We start from the raw sequence: 19,657 nt of genomic DNA on the forward strand, positions 1-19,657 counted from the left end.
TCCATGGTTACTCTCTAGTGAGTGACGTGACCTGCTTAACTCTGGGTTAGTGAAGGCTGAAGCGAACGAAGGAGCACTCTGCACACTCAAGACGCATGTACACAACACAATACTGTACAGGCTCACATATAACACGTGTGCATACAATACAACATGTGCACAACATGCATATCATGCACAAAAATAATGTGTGCATAAAATACACAGCATATGATGTCACACAAAACATGCCAAAGGAAAACCAAAGACAAACGTATATAAACCATGATCGTGCATGTGCACGTGCAAATCACCACCCATGCATGCGTGCGTCATCACCTCATACAAACACACACACACACACACACACACACACACACCACACACACACACAAAACCCATCCATTTCTAGTAGAAAATGTATAAGCATTTTCTGTATGTATAAGACTTCATACCGTCAGTGGAGAACCTCCAGTAAGATGTCCCATACAGCTGCTGCTGCACCTTACTGGGAGCGATAAGCACTGTCTGCCACACGGTAACATTATCTCTGGTATCCATTCACTATATGGAGTCGACTATATATATATATATATATATATATATATATGATATATATATCTATCTATATATATATATATATATATATATATATATATATATATATATATATATATATATATATATATATATATATATATATGATATATATATCTATCTATATATATATATATATATATATATATATATATGATATATATATGATATATATATCTATCTATATATATATATATATATATATATATATATGATATATATATATATATATATATATATATATATATATATATATATATATATATATATATATATATATATATATATATATATATATATATATATATATATATATATGATATATATATGATATATATGATATATCTATCTATATATATATGATATATATATGATATATATGATATATCTATCTATATATATATATATATATATATGATATATATATGATATATCTATATATGATATATCTATCTATATATATATATATATATATATGATATATATATGATATATCTATATATGATATATCTATCTATATATATATATATATATATATATATATATATATATATATATATGATATATATATATGATATATCTATATATATATATATATATATATATATATATATATATATATATATATATATATATATATATATATATATATATATATATATATATATATATATATATATATATATATATATATAATGACTTCCGGGTTCGGTTGCGAGAGGACGCTGGCGTTGCATATTCGCCGCTTCTCCGACTGGATGGATGTACAGGGTCTGCTTCTACTTTTCTGACCTGACATCTCACACCTGTCCTGCCTTTTCACACCCGCACGTGCCGCGTGTTCTCCGGCTGGATAACGGAATCTGCTTTTGATGGTACGGAATACGGAATCGAAAGGCCCGCTCCCGTTGTTTGTGGCCGTGGCCTTGTTTGCCGGTGGCCTTGTGGTCTTGGTGGCCTTGTGGCCTTGTTTGCCGCTGTGGTCTTGATTAGCGGCTGCAGTCGTTTGCCGCTGCGTTTGCCGCTGCGTTTTCCGCTGCGTTTGCCGCTTTGCCTCCTCGACCTTGGCCTCGTACTCGTCCCTTCGCTCCTGCCTGGCATGGCTCTGAAGTACTCCGCCGCAAGGCTTCTTCTGCTCAATACCCGCTCCACCCCATCATGCATCTCTGCCATCAAATCAAATGGACTCCTCCGACGACCCAGGTACATTCACCGTGGCTCCGGTCGCAAGTTTGTTTATTTGCAATCAGGTCACTCCATCCCCGTCCTCTGGTCGGCTCAGCGCACTCTCACTCTTCGTCCCAGCGCACCTGGTCACAGCAACCCACACGATCGCACCTCTTGCCTACGAACCCTGGCTAAATCACCTGAATTCATCCCTGCTGTTCAAAACAACATCAAGCTCACCCTGTTCAACACCCGGTCCCTCAACAACAAATGCCTCATCCTGAACGAATACATCCTGGATAACAAACTGGACTTTCTCTGTCTCACCGAAACCTGGCAACAACCTCTGGACTACTACACACTCAACCTCACCACACCCAATGGATATTCCTACGTCAATAAACCACGCTCGGAGGGCCGAGGTGGTGGAATTGCCGTTATCCACCGTCAAGACATCAAGACCAACCTCATCTCCATCTCATCTGCTCCATCATTTGAACACCTGGCTTTAAAACTCTCTGGTCACACGCAGTCAGTCATGGCTGTCGTCTACCGCCCTCCCAAACCACACCCATCATTCCTGTCTGACTTCTCCTACTTTCTGACCCAGCTATGTTCCCTCTCCCCCTCAATCCTCCTCCTTGGTGATTTCAATATCCACATGGACTCCACTGACTCCACAATAACCACTGACTTCACTGATTTACTCACCTGCTTTAACCTCACTCAACATGTCGACTTTCCTACCCATATCCGTGGTCACATTTTGGACCTTGTCTGCTCCACTGGATTAAATTTGCACCATCTCTATGGCTCCGACCTCACCCTCTCTGACCACTTAGCCATCACTCTGACCATCAACATCCCCGCCCCAACACCAAGGCATTATCGCACAATCAACTTCCGTAAGCTAAACGCTCTTTCACCTACCTCATTCTCATCCACCCTCTCTGAAAAAATGTCCACTTCTCCCTTCATTGACCTCCACACCCCTTCCGACCTCACTGACTACTACAACCACACTCTCTCCTCCTGCCTTGACCAGCTTGCGCCTGTAAAAACCAAAACAGTTTCTTTCACCCATTCTGCTCCCTGGTTTACCCCTGAACTCCACCTGATGAAAACTCGTGCTCGCCAACTTGAAAGACTCCGCAATAAAACGGGTCTCACAGTTCACTCCCAAGCCTACAAGGACCACATACAACACTACAAAGATGCCCTCTCCCGCGCCCGCTCTGCCTACTACTCTCAAATTATCCACTCTGGCTCCGGAAACCCAAAAGCACTCTTCTCGACAATAAACAAACTCCTCCGCCCCCTGAACACCACCACCCAGTCATTCACAGTAGACAACTGCATCTCCTTCCTCTCTTTCTTCCAACGCAAAATTGACAACATCTACAACAGCTTGACCACCGCCGCACCCGCTCCCCCTCCAACCACCTGCCCCCCCTTGTCCTGCCATCCCCTGTCTCGGTTCTCCCCAATCTCTCCTACTGACCTCTCTGAACTCCTCATAGGAATGAAAACTGCCACCTGCACTCTTGACCCCATCCCCTCCAGCTTTGTCAAAGCCTCCCTCCCTGCTCTCTCTCCACTTATCATTGCAACAATAAACTCCTCCCTGTCTACAGGCATCGTCCCACCTTCCCTCAAAATTGCTGCTGTTACCCCCATTCTAAAAAAACCTGGTCTAAACCCTGACACCCTAAACAACTTCAGACCCATCTCCAACCTACCCTTTCTGTCAAAAGTTTTGGAACGCGCTGTAGCCACTCAACTCAAACATCATCTCTCTGCCAATAACTTGTATGAAACATTCCAATCCGGATTACGCTCCAACCACAGTACTGAAACTGCTCTCCTCAAAATCACCAACGACCTTCTCCTCTCCTCTGACGCTGGCAACCTCAACATTCTCGTCCTCCTCGACCTCAGCGCTGCCTTTGACACCATCGATCACACTATCCTCCTCACCCGACTTGAATCCACCTTTAACGTCACCGGCACTGCCCTCTCTTGGATTAAATCATACCTCTCTGACAGATGCCAGTTCATCTCCATCAATAACTGCAAATCCCCCACTGCTCCCCTCCCCCAAGGTGTCCCCCAAGGTTCAGTTCTTGGCCCCCTCCTCTTCATCCTTTACCTGTCCCCGCTCGGTCACTTAATCCGCCGTCATGGTCTCCAATTCCACTGCTTCGCCGATGACATCCAGCTTTTCATCTCCACCAAGTCCGTCTCCACCGACACCCACTCTATCCTGACAAACTGCATCACTGAAATAAAATCCTGGCTTCAAATCAACTTCCTCAAGCTTAACTGTGATAAATCTGAAATAATCATCATTGGCCCAAAAACGCTCACAAAATCCACCCATAACTTTGCCCTCAACATCGACGGTATCCCAGTATCCACCTCCCCTCACATCCGGAATCTTGGCGTCATCTTTGACCAAACCCTTTCCTTCGACAAATACACTAAACAGATCACAAAGTCAGCCTTCTTTCACCTGAAAAACATTGCCCGTCTCCGCTCATCCCTCTCCTCCACGGCTGCAGAAACCCTCATCCACGCCTTCATCACCTCCCGTCTGGACTACTGCAATAGCCTCCTCTATGGTTCACCCTAAAAAATCACCAATAAACTCCAATACATTCAGAACTCCGCTGCCCGTCTACTCACTCATTCCCGGACCCGTGACCACATCACCCCCGTCCTTTACAAGCTTCACTGGCTCCCCATCCCCCAGAGAATCCAGTACAAAATCCTCCTCTTGACATACAAAGCCCTCCATAACCTGGCCCCATCCTACCTGGCTGACCTCCTCTCCAGACACACTCCCACCCGCAACCTCCGCTCTGCTGGTACCAACCTCCTGACCCCCTCCATCCGGACCAAATTCAGATCCTGGGGGGACAGGGCCTTCTCCATCGCTGCTCCCACCCTCTGGACTCACTACCTCACACCATCAGAGACTCCTCCTCACTCACCACATTCAAAACATCACTAAAGACCCACCTGTTCAACGCTGCATTCAACATTCAACCCACAGCATTTAACCCCTGACTATCTCTTCTCCTTCTCCCTCCTTTTGCTTTAAATATTTCCCTATTGATTCTTGTCTTGTCTTTTTGATTCTTGTCTTATATATATGCCGTATATCGCTGCTGTTTGTTTTCTTGATTCTTGTCTTTTTGCAATTGTTGTTTTCATGTATTGTTATGCATTATGTTTTCCACTCTGTCAAAGCGCCTTTGGGCTTCTGGAAAAGCGCTATACAAAATAAATGAATTATTATTATTATTATTATTATTATATATATATATATATATATGTATATATATATATATATATATATATATATATATATATATATATATATATATATATATATATATATATATATATATATATATATGATATATCTATCTATATATATATATATATGATATATCTATCTATATATATATATATATATGATATATCTATCTATATATATATATATATATATATATATATCTATCTATATATATATATATATATATATATATCTATCTATATATATATATATATATATATATATATATATATATGATATATCTATCTATATATATATATATATATATATATATATATATATATATATATATATTGTTACGGACACGACTTTGATGTTATGCTGGGCCGAGCGGAATGGCCGCCGTGTTCGCACAAGTTACCCGATTTTTTTTTTTTTTTTTTTTTTTTTTTTTTTGTATACAAGATCGAGGCTCGTGTAGGAGCGAACATTAATCACACAGAAAGACAAACCGACACATAAAACATATAACATCGGGAGCGGTAGACAAGATGGGGAGAGAGGGGGAAGGACACAAACACAACATTTGAGAGCAGGGACCGAGAGACATGGAGACATCGAGAGATCTGAGAGAGGGCGAGGGCTTTGGGGGGGGGCATGGGAAGGGGGCGGTGGGAGAGGTATAAAACCTATGGACACTGCCAGGACTTCCAGGAAAGAAGTTGGAATTTCAAACAAGGTGGATCTGGGGTGAATTAGCGGGGGTAGAAAAGATCAAGGTTTTGGATGGGGGAAGATAAGAGATGGTGGTGAACAGCTGTTTTAAAGACCTGGAGGGAGGAGTGGGATTGAAGGGAGTGAGGGAGTTTGTTCCAGAGGCGGGAGAAAAGAGGAATGAAAGAGTGAAGGTGAGCAGAGAGCCGAGATTTCGGCAGTTTAACCATCAGAGGGTTGCTGGCAGATCTTGTGCGACCTGTAGGAATATTTGGGGGACAGAGCACAGAGAGAGCTGGGGGTGCAAGGCCGGAGAGGAGTCGGTAGAAGACAGAAAGACCACCTACCTGCCTGCGGTGAGTGAGTGAAAGGCCCTCAGAGATAGCTTCATCGCGGGAGATTCCAATAATTCTGAAAGCTTTGGTTTCAACAGCGTGAAGCCGAGCTAGGTGTGAGGCAGGAGCACCGGCCCATAGGGGAGAACAGTATTCCATTGAGCTGCGGATGAAAGCCTTGTATGTGGTGAGGAGCTCAGGTGTGCCGAGGAAGGACTTCGCACGACGGAGGATGCCCAGTCGGCGACTGGCTTTGGAGGCCAGCTTGGAAATGTGGTTTTCCCAAGAAAGATCATGGCAGATAGTGAGACCCAAAATCTTGAGCGACAGAACTTCTTGGAGAGGATTGTTGAGAAAGTAGATGGGAGGGTTGTCCAGTCGATCTTTTCGGAGAGACATAGTAAGAGTGTGAGATTTGTCAGGATTGAAAGACATGTTCCACTTGTTTGACCAGTCTGTGATTTTGTCCAGGTCTTCAGAGAGTGAGGAGGCAGCAGACTGCCGATCTGAGGGAAGAGGAATGGAGCGGCAGAGAGTGGAGTCATCAGCAAAGAGATAGAGAGGATTTTCGAGAGAGTCAGAGAGATCATTGATGAAGACCAGAAAAAGCACGGGGCCCAGAACACTGCCTTGGGGAACTCCAGCCTGAACAGGAAGAGGAGATGAGAGAAACCCATTCAGGGCCACACGTTGACGACGACTAGAGAGGAAGTCCGCCAGCCATGCGTGGAGATTTCCATGGATACCAAAGGAGGAGAGTTTGGTGAGCAGAGCGGGGTGCCAGACCGTGTCGAAGGCACGTGATATGTCGAGGGAGACAGCTCTAATTTCCTGTTTGGCATTGAGGACCTCCATCCATTGTTGAGACAGCAGAAGCAGCATGTCCAGAGTAGAGTGACCTGGTCTGAAACCAAATTGATGATCAGAGATCAAGCCATTGGAGAAGAGGAAAGATTTCATATCCGAAGCAATGATGGATTCCATGACTTTGCTGATAATTGGGAGAAGGCTGATTGGTCTGTAGTTGCTAGGATCTGTTTTTGCACCTTTTTTGTGCAAAGCGGTGATGTTGGCTGATTTCCAAGCAGATGGCAGTTGACCTTGAGCAAAAGAGAGGGTGAAGAGAACAGAGAGAGGGTGAGATAGAGCAGCAGAGCAGGATTTTAGGACCCGTGGGCTGATGCCGTCGGGTCCAGTTGCAGAATCAGAGTCGAGGGTTGACAGAAACTTTTCCACCTTGTCAGGAGGAAAGGACACGGAGTCCAGGAGCAGCAGGGTACGACTGGGTATGGTGGGTACAGAGAGGGATGGGTTTGGGACACAAGATTTAGAGGCAAACACAGAGTTGAGGCATTCAGCTTTTTCACGTGCGGAGTCAGCTGTGTAGCCGTTTGAGGTAAGGGAGGGGATGGAGGGGGAACAAACACCAGAAACGGATTTGACCAGACGCCACCAGGATTTGGAAGAGGGAGACAGATAAGAGAGTTCGGTCTTGAGAACGGAGAGATATTGTTTCCTGGCTCTCCTGAGGGTGGACACACACTTGTTTCGGGCTTTGTGAAAGGAAATGAGATTTCCTTCCGTTGGATTTGCTTTCCAGGAGACGAAGGCAAGTTGTTTCTGGGCAACAGCCTCACCACAAGATTCCGTGTACCATGGACGGGAGGAAGGGTATGACAACTGAAGACGAGATGGGATAAATCTGTGCATGAGAGAGAGCAATTTACTTTGGAAGAATTCCCAGGATGAGTTGATGTCAGAGGTGGTAGAGATGGGAAACCAGTCCAGATGATTGATGGCTGCTTGAAGACCGTGCCAGTTGGCCTGAGTGAAATGCCAGACTCGTCGACGCTGAGCAGGCTCCCTGAGGATGGTCAGAGAGATGTCCACTTTAACAAGGACATGATCAGATGATCCGATCGGAGCAGAAGAAGAGCAGCAGACATTTTCAGGGAAGTTAGTCATAACCAAGTCCAGAAGAGAAGATGTTCCGTTGACTGAGATCCGGGTCGGGAAATTGACAGATTGTGTCAGTCCCAGTGAGTCGCAGAAGTCCTTTGCTGAAGAGCCATGGCTGGTGAGAGAGGTACCCACACCCAGCCAACTGGCATGGTGACAATTGAAATCACCACATATGAGGAAGAGAGAGTTGGGATGAGTAGATAGAAGTTGGTCCATATCATCAGAAAGCGAGATATAGATGGAGTCATCACTGTTTGGTGGACGGTACAACACACATATGAACAAGAGGTGGGAGCGAAGGGGAAGCCGTAGCCAGAGGTATTCCTGGGGGTGAGGTGGAGAGAGTGCAGTGCAGGGCGAGTGAGGAAGAGAGTTTTTGATAAAGATAGCAACCCCGCCTCCAGGACGAGGCTCAGGTCTATCATACCGGAGGAGGGAGTAGCCCGGGAGAGATACTATGGAATCAGAGACATCATAAAGGAGGAAAGTTTCTGTTAAGCAGATCACGTCTGGTTTGACAGAAGCAACCTGTATGGAGAGATCAGTTAAGTTTGAACGAAGGCCCCGGATGTTTGTGGTCCATACCGTTAATGAAGAGGAAGGGGGAGCATCAGATACAGAACAGGGGTGAGGAGGGGTAGGGTAAGATGTGGAAGAGGTGGAAGAGATAGGGAGAGCTGTTGAAGGTGTGTCAGAGATTTCAGAATAGCTCGGAGAAAGGGAAGGATGGGGCGGACAAAAGGTTTGATGGTGATTGGGTGAGCCACAATGAGGTGTTATTTGAGGAGGGGGAAGAGCGAGGCAGAAGGTTGGGGGAGATGGAGGTGAGAGTTTGAAGGGGGAAGAAGCGGGGAGGACGCTTTGAGGAGGGGGAGTGAGAGGGGGGAAATTGAGAAGCAATGAGGGTGGGGAGATTTGAAGGGGAGGGGTGAGGGGGGAGTTTGGGAGGGAAGGGACAAGGGGAGGGATTTGAAAGGGATGGGATATGGGGGAGATTTGGAGGGGAGGGGTGAGGCAGGAGTCTAGGAGGGGAGGGGCGAGGGGGCGTCTTGGCGGGGAGGGGTGAGGGGGTAGTTTAGGAGGGAGGGGGCAAGGGGGGAGATTTGAAAGGGATGGGTGATGGGGAAGATTTGGAGGGGAGGGGTGATGGGGAAGATTTGGAGGGGAGGGGTTATGGGGAAGATTTGGAGGGGAGGGGTGAGATTGGATTTTTGAAAGTGTACGATTTATGGGAAACGAACATTTATTGCAAAATGAGTTTCTTGTGACCTTCGAGTTAAAAATACGTTTAAGGACGCTGGATGGAGGATGGAGTGCAGGAGAGTTTAGGGAATGTAGAAAAAAGGCACTATAGGAGATGGATATTTTTTTGGGGATGAATTGATTTGGTGAGCAAGTCGAAAGCAGCCTTTTAAAGAAGAAGAAGAAAAAGGTGTTATAAAATATGACGGAATACATAACTTGAGGGGAAAGTGTAAACATTGAAGGTTAATGAATGAAAACTATCTGGGGAAATGGGGGAGAAACACGTGGTCGAAGAACGAACGAACGAATAAGAATGAATAAACGAATGAGAACAGAGAAGGAAATGTTTTTTTTTTTTTTTTTTTTTTTTTTTTTTTTTTTTTTTGAGTTGAGATTTACACAAGGAAGTAAGTAGGCTATGGGTGAAAAGCCTGGGAATACAGAGAACGAAAGTTATTGGATCACAAACGACGGACCGCTGAGAGAAAAACAAAGCCTCAAGGTTGTACAGTGCACACTGTACAAGGCCTCAAGACACGACACGGCAAACAGACGATCAATTTATGAAAGATAAACACCGAGAAACAACCAAAGTTGCACACAATAGCTTCACACACCGAAAGATAAATACAGTTTCGACAAAATACAATTGTGAACAGACTTAACTTCGAAAAACGTGGAGACCGTGTGGAGCTTCGAAAATCCCTCCCACCGTCTCCGAGATCTCGCGAGACTGATCTCGCGAGATCCGAGATCTCGCGAGATTATACCCGAACGTTGGCCGAGTCGCGCTACGCTAGATCAATGAAGGAAAAGGACACAACGGCTGGGATTAAATGACACGACACCAAGGGTTCAGTTCTCAAGACCTCCGGAGGAGGTTATATTAGTTCGGAACGTTAGATTACAGGGATGAGAGGTACAGCATAGTAAGATAGGCACTTAATTACGGTCTTATAATAGCCCCGACAGACGACAGATAAACAGGACAAAACTGACTCACACGGGGATTGATGGCAAGGAAAGCGGGTAGTCGATGGCTCAAGGTGCACCTTGGCTCAGGGACAGAATCGACCCGGTCCGGTCCAGTAGATGCGGGGAGGTCGCTCAGCGCTCGGAGGTCGCGACTTGTCTCTTCTTCAAGCTCGGGGCGCATCTGACCTCACGTCCGGTAAGTCGCTGCATATATCCGGCGGGGAGTGACACGCCCTCGGCTAGTTAGCTCCGCCCCAGATGGAATCGGTCCGCCCTTCTTATTGGGTGCGGGGGGGTTACCGGGCTCCGCCATTGACGAGGAGCTGACAGTGAGCCCCTTCGTGGTAACCCCGTCGGAGCGCATGGTCAATGGCGGCTAACCAAGCCGGTGTGAGGACGCACCCTCCCCGCACGCCGTTGTTGTAGTTGTTGTTGTTGTTGTTGTTTCATGGGGAAGATGGGAGGAGGTATGGGGAGGTCCTAAACTCACTACTGGTGCCATACGATCACATTCTGGTGCAACGAAGAGTCAGAATTAATGGGAACGAGTCCTTAACTGACATAGACTAAGAATAACTAGCAAGATGTCCGAAAGTTGTCTACGTGAGATGCGGTGGACCTGGGCACGACATTTAATGGGGGAAAAAGGGGAAGGTCGGTTCTACAGAGTGTTGTTTACAGACAATGGGACTAGGGAATGGGGGATTGGGGATAGTTGGGGAGTATTGGGGAAATAGGGGAATATTTACAAGCGGATATGGAGGCCAAATGCCATATCCGCAACATTGCACCCTTCTCTACCCTCGGGGCGTCTCGACCCGATAAATTTTTACCTATTTTAGTGTGGCACTCAGATGTAGTTCCCTCTACTATTAACTCTACCCTGAGTGCGACAGTTTTACAGATATTCACAAATGAGTAAATATGTCCCCCTGCGACGTTGCACCCTTCTCCTCACAGAAACACGCCCACAGGATAACCGAATTGCGGAAAGAATTCGCAAACTAAACATACAGCCGGTAGGGAGCATTATTTACAAGACTACGCTGATATTTACACTACGATCCAGGACCTGTTTTTGGAGGAACACATGCAGATGTTATGCATAGAGAGAGCACGCATGCCAGCATCGATACACCAACCCACGAGTGCTCTGTGGCCTTACGGCCTTTAATAATGTGCAGAGCACCCCATCCAAGCACCAAAAGCACCACCCCATCATGTACAGTCAGCACCATCCGGTGCACCAATAAAGTGTCTATAAATCACGGTGTGGTGTCGCAGCCGGCCGATGGTCTGCCGCTGGTCTTGCCTTCGTGTGGTGCACTTGGCCTTCGTACTTCTTTCAAAAATAAAGAAAGGTGCCAACCGCGTCCATTTCTTTATTGTGGCCGTCAGGGGGCCAACTATAAGTGGTTCACCTGTATGGCATAGTTGCCACGTTGACCCATAGGTCCATCCATGGGTGGTGCTTGGCCGCAAAAGAACTGCGGTCCATTGTGGGTGGCCACCAAAATTGCGGTCCATATGGTGTATCGATCCAGGCAGCAAGCAGCGAAAGTGCAGGCCCACAACTGCGGAGCCAGCACCTCTCTCTCCTCTCTCTCTGCCCCAAAACCAGATCCTCGGAGGTGGGAGACAAAAGAAGCAGACAAGTGAGTAAGGTGGTAAGGGCGCAAAAGTGCACGCAATATAAGGTGATGCACACTGGGGGCACATGGGAACCAGGTGAGACAGGTACGTTCCGACCGTACGCCCCGCCCCCCCCCCCCCCACCAGGTAACCTACATGGCCCCTCCCTTACCCCTTACTGTATCCACACAACACAACACTACCCATAAACATCTACTTTACTAATCAACAACGTCCCTACTGTCTTCCCCGTTCCTCCCATAAACCAAATTCGTCTTCTCTCCCTCCTAACCAATCAAATTTGCCATTTTCAACTCTCATCAAAATTTGCCATCTCCAACTCAACATCATAATTTGCTATCACCAATTCATCATCAGTCCCTCCTAGGGAGGGAGAGATGGAATCACCCCAATGTCTCATCCACGTCGTGATGCGTCTCACAAATCCTCACAGCAATTCTCATTTCCTGCAACAGAACAAAGAAAACACAGGTGTGGAGTCATCATCATCACCTCAGGTAAGTGGCTGCGTATGGTGCGACAGGTTCATCAATCCTAACTATTTCCTAAATGACTTTAACAACTTTACATTACCCGGGGTCTTTCTCCTGCCAAACCATTGGCCCTCTTACACTATGGGTTCTAAAAACCAATTCCCATTGTCCAAACTGTGGTGCTTTTCAATTTGGGGTCTCACTCCCCCGATTCATCTCTCGGTGCCCTCGCACAATTTCTGGGCTGCGACGTGAAGCTCTCCTAGCCGGTCTACCCACCTGCACACCTCCACCACTGCAGTTGCCTCCGAGCTTACCTGCTCCTTACCCTAACCTATCTACCTGGGGAAGGCCCTCTGGCGCTCTCCCCACTTGGTGCCCTCTCTGGCACTGGGCTACCCGGGTCCGTCCTCCGGATCCTCGGGCCCCATCCACAACTCTACCGGCTCCCAGAGCCCACCTGCGGCCTCACCTGGCCGACATCCTCACAGTGGTGGAGTGCCCAACCAACTACACGCACTAACAGGCTACACGCCCAGCCATTTCCACAACACTAATGCACCCATCCACAACACCATTCTGCAACCGCACCACAAATGCCAATATCCAACCACAATTTACCTATACCCTCTACCTAACACTTACACTACCCGCCCCGGGTACTCGTGAAAGGGGTCCACTCTTCCCCCATCCACACCTTCGCACCATGCACACCACTCCGTACCACTTACTCCAACTCTCTCCACACACCTGCACTTGCACACCTGTGCTCTCACACCTGGTGCCATCTGCACCCTTCTCTCCCCAAGCGCATTCGCGCTGATCCACATACTCACTACTCATACACTGCTCCACACTGCTCCACACACCTGTCCAGTTGCACACCTGTGCAATCACACCTGTTCAATCCTCACACACACGGCATCATCTCAGCTAACTACTCCCTTCTGAAACTTGCGCGTCCCAGTCGTCCCTTTAAACTATTGCGCTCCCTCGTCATTATCATCCACACTAATCTACCTGCGTCCCCACTACAGGTATCAGTCACTAACTAACCTTAACGTCACCTAATGTCATCTTCTAGGGCCCTATCAATATCCTAACCCACCCGGGCTAGTTTTCACTGCCATACACCCCATAAACTATAGCGCATTTGCCCCACATGGGAAGGGTGGCAGGGACGCCACCCTTACCCACCGGGCCCATCGCTCACTACCAATTTTGCACATCAAATTTCAATAAATCAAAAATTTGCCAATCACTACCCATCATCTGCCAATCACTACTGCCAATCCCTTGCCAATCATCAAATTTTGTTTTTCTCTAATTTTGGGTCCAAAACACTAACCTCATCACCCAGTCTACTCACTAATGCCTCTCGGTGCGCCAATTCCTGTCCAAAGCCCGGCTTCGTAAAGCCAAGCCATGAATGCGGGTTGTTCTGTGCCAGCAGCTGGATGCGTCCGGCACTCGGTGCAGGGACGGGGGCTTACCCGGGCCGAGATCCCACGCACCACCTCGGCACGGAGCCATACCATGGCCCGATCTCGACCTGCCGGAATGCCTCAACAAAAAGTGGTCGCCATGACGACCCTTCCTATCCAGCTGCCCGCTCCACCTAGTGGAGCCTGGACGCGGCCGTTCCACGCGAGGCCCGGCACGCACCGAGGGCCCGATTCGGCCAAAAGTCGACCTAACCTCTAACCTGGTTACCGTCGATGCTTCACCTGGATTCTTACACCCCGCAGCCTGTTCCTTGCTCACACATCCAGCCGTCTCCATGCTCCTCGTACCTTTCCTTACACACCCAGGTACCCTCATTCCACTCACAGCCTTGGTCACACACCTGACCACCGAACACTTTGGCACACATTCGTTGGTTGCACACCTCACCAACACACCTCTTCGCTCCCCCTCCCCTGTCACCTCCTCTGTGACAATCACAGGTGTGCTCTCATTCGCACACCCAACCACGTGCCTCACCACCAACTCCAGCGTGCATTCCCACTCACGCTCTACCATTCCAGGTGTGCATCCTTCCATCCCAGGTGTACATCCTCGCTCACCTGTCACAACCAACTCACTCTCCTTGTCACTCTCACTACTCTCACCTCCATTCTTGACAGCGCACTCACCCTTACTCTTGACAGCGCACTCTTTCCTCATGCACCTGTCCGTCACACACCTTTCTCGCGCACACTCTCCCGTTACACCCTCTGTAACACTCACCACACCGCGCTTCCATGTGCCCCCTCGCACACGCGCTACGACCGACTCACTCTCGCCAGCACCCTCACTCCTTGGCACGCACTTTTTCCTCACACACCCCAGAGTCGGACTTTCTCGCACACCTCCTTTTTCGCACACCAGACCTGTCGCACACTTCACCAACGGCCTCTCACGAACACCCGGGTCCATCTCGACCCCCAAGCTTCTTAAATCACCTGGCGCATCATACGCACGACCATATTGGTCACCACTTACACCGGGTCCTCTTCCTCTTCGCTTCTCCTCCATCACCTGCGAATCCCTCATCCGGTTAATGAGCACATCATCACGATCCAAACACAGACTTTGGACCAATTATTTTATCTCCTCTTTTATCTCTTTCTTATCCCCTCTCCGTCGCTTCTTAATTTCGCTCACCCCTTCTTCCACTTCTTCTAATTTCTGCTTCACCTCTTTTATTCCCCGGTACGTCTCCTCAAGCTCGTCCTCCAAGGCTACCTTGACCGTTTCCATGTGCGTCCTCACCTGCCGGTCCTTCGTCTCCATTACCTCTATCACCTCGTCCAACCTCGTTGTCAGTCCCTCACGTACCATCTGACATTCCTTCTTCGTCGCTATCAAGTCGTTTTTTATGTCGTTTTGTGTCGCTTTTAACCCTCCTAATACCGCAGTGTTCCTTTGAACCTGCTCCGTTAGTCCTTTTTGTCCCTCCGTCAGCTGTTCCACCTCCTGCGTCAGGTCCTCTATGCCCCCTTGCAATTTTACTGTCCCCTTTCTCACCTCCTTCTCCATGTGCTCCTTACAGTGCCTCACCTCCTCGCGCACTCCTCCGACCTCCTCACTCACCCCTCTTCTGATCTCCTCTCCCATCACTTGCATCTCCTGCCCAGATGCCACCCTCATCTGCTCCATTTCCTCCCTGTGAGCATCCAGTTTGGTTTCTACCCCCATTCTGACCCCCTCTATCTGCTGCCCCATTTGTTTAACTTCCCTTTCCGCTTGGTCCCTCATGTCCCTCAATTTGCCTTCCATCCTGTTTTCTAACCCCTCTAACCGCTTTTGCATCCCTTCCATTTGATTCTCTTGAGCGGCCATTCTGTTTTCTACCCCCATTAACCCATTTCTCACCTCTTTTATCCCGTTGTCTAACCCCTCAAAATTATTGTCTAACTTCCCAAATTTCTTGTCTAACTCCTCAAAATTATTGTCTAACTTCCCAAATTTCTTGTCTAACCCCTCACCAGTACCCCTCGCTTCGTCCCTCATTACCCCCAATTGCTCACTCTGAGCCCTCAATCCCACAATTTGGTTTCCCAATTGCTGACTATTAGCCTCTATACTGTTTTTCAAACCTCCAATTTGGTCTATAAGGGCCCTCATTTGCAGGAGGAAAAGGTTCGGATCCACCAGGGGCGCTGCCACGGTCGCGGGCGCGGTCGCCGTGACCAGCGAGGCGCCATTTTGTGCGTCTGCTACCCTCGCTGCTTCGCTCTCCTCGCGTCCCTCAATTTGGTCCTGGACCGACCCTGCCTCACTCTCCTCTACCGGACCCCAGCTGTCTTGATCCGCCATAGCGCGACTTTCAAAATTCGGGTCTTTATTTTCGTAAAACACAATCAAATTTCGCTGTTATAATTTTGAGCGCGTAAAACGCGCTCCGGATCGAATTCTACCTCCCAACACCAATTGTTACCCTAGTGGTACAATTGGTGTTCCAAAATTTGGGCCTAATAAATTTAGTCCCAGGTTCGAATCCGACACTCCTGACACCAATTGTTACGGACACGACTTTGATGTTATGCTGGGCCGAGCGGAATGGCCGCCGTGTTCGCACAAGTTACCCGATTATACCCGAACGTTGGCCGAGTCGCGCTACGCTAGATCAATGAAGGAAAAGGACACAACGGCTGGGATTAAATGACACGACACCAAGGGTTCAGTTCTCAAGACCTCCGGAGGAGGTTATATTAGTTCGGAACGTTAGATTACAGGGATGAGAGGTACAGCATAGTAAGATAGGCACTTAATTACGGTCTTATAATAGCCCCGACAGACGACAGATAAACAGGACAAAACTGACTCACACGGGGATTGATGGCAAGGAAAGCGGGTAGTCGATGGCTCAAGGTGCACCTTGGCTCAGGGACAGAATCGACCCGGTCCGGTCCAGTAGATGCGGGGAGGTCGCTCAGCGCTCGGAGGTCGCGACTTGTCTCTTCTTCAAGCTCGGGGCGCATCTGACCTCACGTCCGGTAAGTCGCTGCGTATATCCGGCGGGGAGTGACACGCCCTCGGCTAGTTAGCTCCGCCCCAGATGGAATCGGTCCGCCCTTCTTATTGGGTGCGGGGGGGTTACCGGGCTCCGCCCTTGACGAGGAGCTGACAGTGAGCCCCTTCGTGGTAACCCCGTCGGAGCGCATGGTCAATGGCGGCTAACAAGCCGGTGTGAGGACGCACCCTCCCCGCACGCCGTTGTTGTTGTTGTTGTTGTTGTTGTTGTTTCATGGGGAAGATGGGAGGAGGTATGGGGAGGTCCTAAACTCACTACTGGTGCCATACGATCACATTCTGGTGCAACGAAGAGTCAGAATTAATGGGAACGAGTCCTTAACTGACATAGACTAAGAATAACTAGCAAGATGTCCGAAAGTTGTCTACGTGAGATGCGGTGGACCTGGGCACGACATTTAATGGGGGAAAAAGGGGAAGGTCGGTTCTACAGAGTGTTGTTTACAGACAATGGGACTAGGGAATGGGGGATTGGGGATAGTTGGGGAGTATTGGGGAAATAGGGGAATATTTACAAGCGGATATGGAGGCCAAATGCCATATCCGCAACAATATATATATATATATATATATATATATATATATATATATATATATATATATATATAGTCGTGTGACTACCCTTGGTGAATACCGTAGGGCAGCACGGAAGGCCAAGCGAGCTTTTACTCTGAAGCGTTCAGTTCAAATGCGGACTTTATATATACGCAGAGGAAGAAAGTGAAGGGGAGGGAGAAGGGTCTTACCTGTGGTCCGCCGGCAGTTCCCAATCCTGCAGAAAATAACTCAAACGAACCGGATTTAAAAGGTACAAAAATAAACAGGTTTTATTGAATGAAATGCCGATAACAAGAAAACGTGACGGTAAACTAAATTCCTAAACGGGATGTCCCCCACACCAGACTTAAACACAGACGAAGGGAAAGATAATCTGGATAAAGTAAAAATGTGTGGTTTATCATGCACTTAGCTCTGATCAGCTCGCGGGGGTCTCGTCAGGAATTGCCAAGGCCCCGGAGGTCCATGCACAGTCTGGATCCGGCGGTGTTCCTGGCGGGAAGAAGGCCACAGTCTGCTCGTCCACGCGCCACCTCTCCCTTCAACTGGAGCTCTCGATCCCAGACGAACAGGGGAACGAGGAGACGATTCCGGCACACAACCGCTTGCACCGAGGTCCAGAATGAAGACAAGGGGGGAGAATCGTCAGCACACAACCGTCTCTCTCCACATCCAGCACAGGAAGGCCCCAGAGCATCAGGAGAACAAGAAACAGGCAAGACAAGAGGGCCAAGAGCAAGAGCAAGAGGGAAAATGCTGGTTCGAGAGTTCTTTTAACGTCCCGCTCTGACGTCATCGGCGCTTCTCCTCCAATCAGCGCAGTCCAACACCACAGGCTCAGCTCTCCACCAATCAGCGCGCAGTCTGCTTTCTGACATCATCAGCCGCGCTTCGCCAATCAGCGTGATGCTTCCTACTCGCCCTTCTCTTCACCAATCAGCGAGTTCCTTCTTACCCCGGTCTTCCTGTTGGTCAACTCCCACCTAATCGCTGCCCTTCTGGGTGTGGCTCTGAGCCCACTTGACCTTCGTGGTGATGTAGCTGGTGGTGTCCCATCGGCAGTGCTCAGAATTGGCTTCCAGTTGGTTTTTATCATTATTTAGTGCAGTTTAATGGGCACTTCCTACTAGTGTCTATGGTGTGGTGCCAAAAGAGACAAAGGATAAATCACCAAGGGTAAGACATACAAGGCATAATTTATCCTCATTCCCTAAGCTAGTTAACATGCCCGCCCCCTCGTGACGGGGACAGATATACAACTTATCCAACATCCGGGCTAAACAGTTACTTATTACACGATGGTTTCTGCACGACAATCGGAGCAGGCTACTTATGCAAATCTACCTGGTCTAAAGTCATCACTACCCCACCGACATACAGTCACGTGAAAAAGTAAGTACACCCCATGTAAAGTTTTGACTTTTTCAACATATTACAACATACAGCTATTTGATGTTCATTTCAACAATATTGATAGATAAAGGTGATATAATATAACAAATATGAAATTTAAATTTTGTAGTCCATTGTATAATTTAAATAAACATAAATGCAAATTTCGCATGTGGAAAAAGTAAGTACACCCTTGGCTCTAATAGGTGGTATTGCCACCTTTGGCAGAAACAACCTCAAGTAGGCATTTCTTATAAGTCTACCAGTCTCTTCCATCGACTGGGAGAAATTTTTGCCCACTCCTCCATCCCAAATTATTTCAGCTGTGCGATGTTTGAGGGGTTTCTTGCATGCACAGCTCGTTTCAAATCCCCCCACAACATCTCGATGGGATTTAGATCCGGGCTTTGACTTGGCCATTCCAGAACCCTCCATTTCTTTCTTTTCAGCCATTCCTTGGTGGATTTACTGGTATGTTTAGGGTCATTATCATGTTGCAAGGTCCACCTTCGGTTGAGCTTCAACTTTCCGACAGATGGCCTCACATTATCCTCAAGCACCCTCTGGTACAATGAAGAATTCATTGTGGATTCTCTGATGGTGAGCTGCCCAGGCCCTGATGCAGCAAAGCTGCCCCAAACCATAATATTTCCACCACCATGCTTTACAGTTGGTTTCAGGTTCTTGTGGTCAAATGCTGTCTTTGGTTTTCGCCAAACATGTCTTCTGGTACTGTGGCCAAATAGCTCTACCTTTGACTCATCTGTCCAGAGCACATTGTTCCAGAA

General features: G+C 47.7%; 1 protein-coding gene across 1 annotated transcript in view; it reads left to right on the top strand.

Moving 5' to 3' along the window:
• The window catches only part of DHX34 (DExH-box helicase 34), a 66,836-nt gene that overhangs the window by 8,617 nt on the left and 38,562 nt on the right, over positions 1-19,657 (top strand). The window lies entirely within an intron of this gene.

The sequence above is a fragment of the Myxine glutinosa genome, chromosome 4 (assembly GCF_964187855.1).
Source record: "Myxine glutinosa chromosome 4, kmMyxGlut1.1, whole genome shotgun sequence".
In the NCBI taxonomy this organism is placed as follows: Eukaryota; Metazoa; Chordata; class Myxini; order Myxiniformes; family Myxinidae; genus Myxine; species Myxine glutinosa.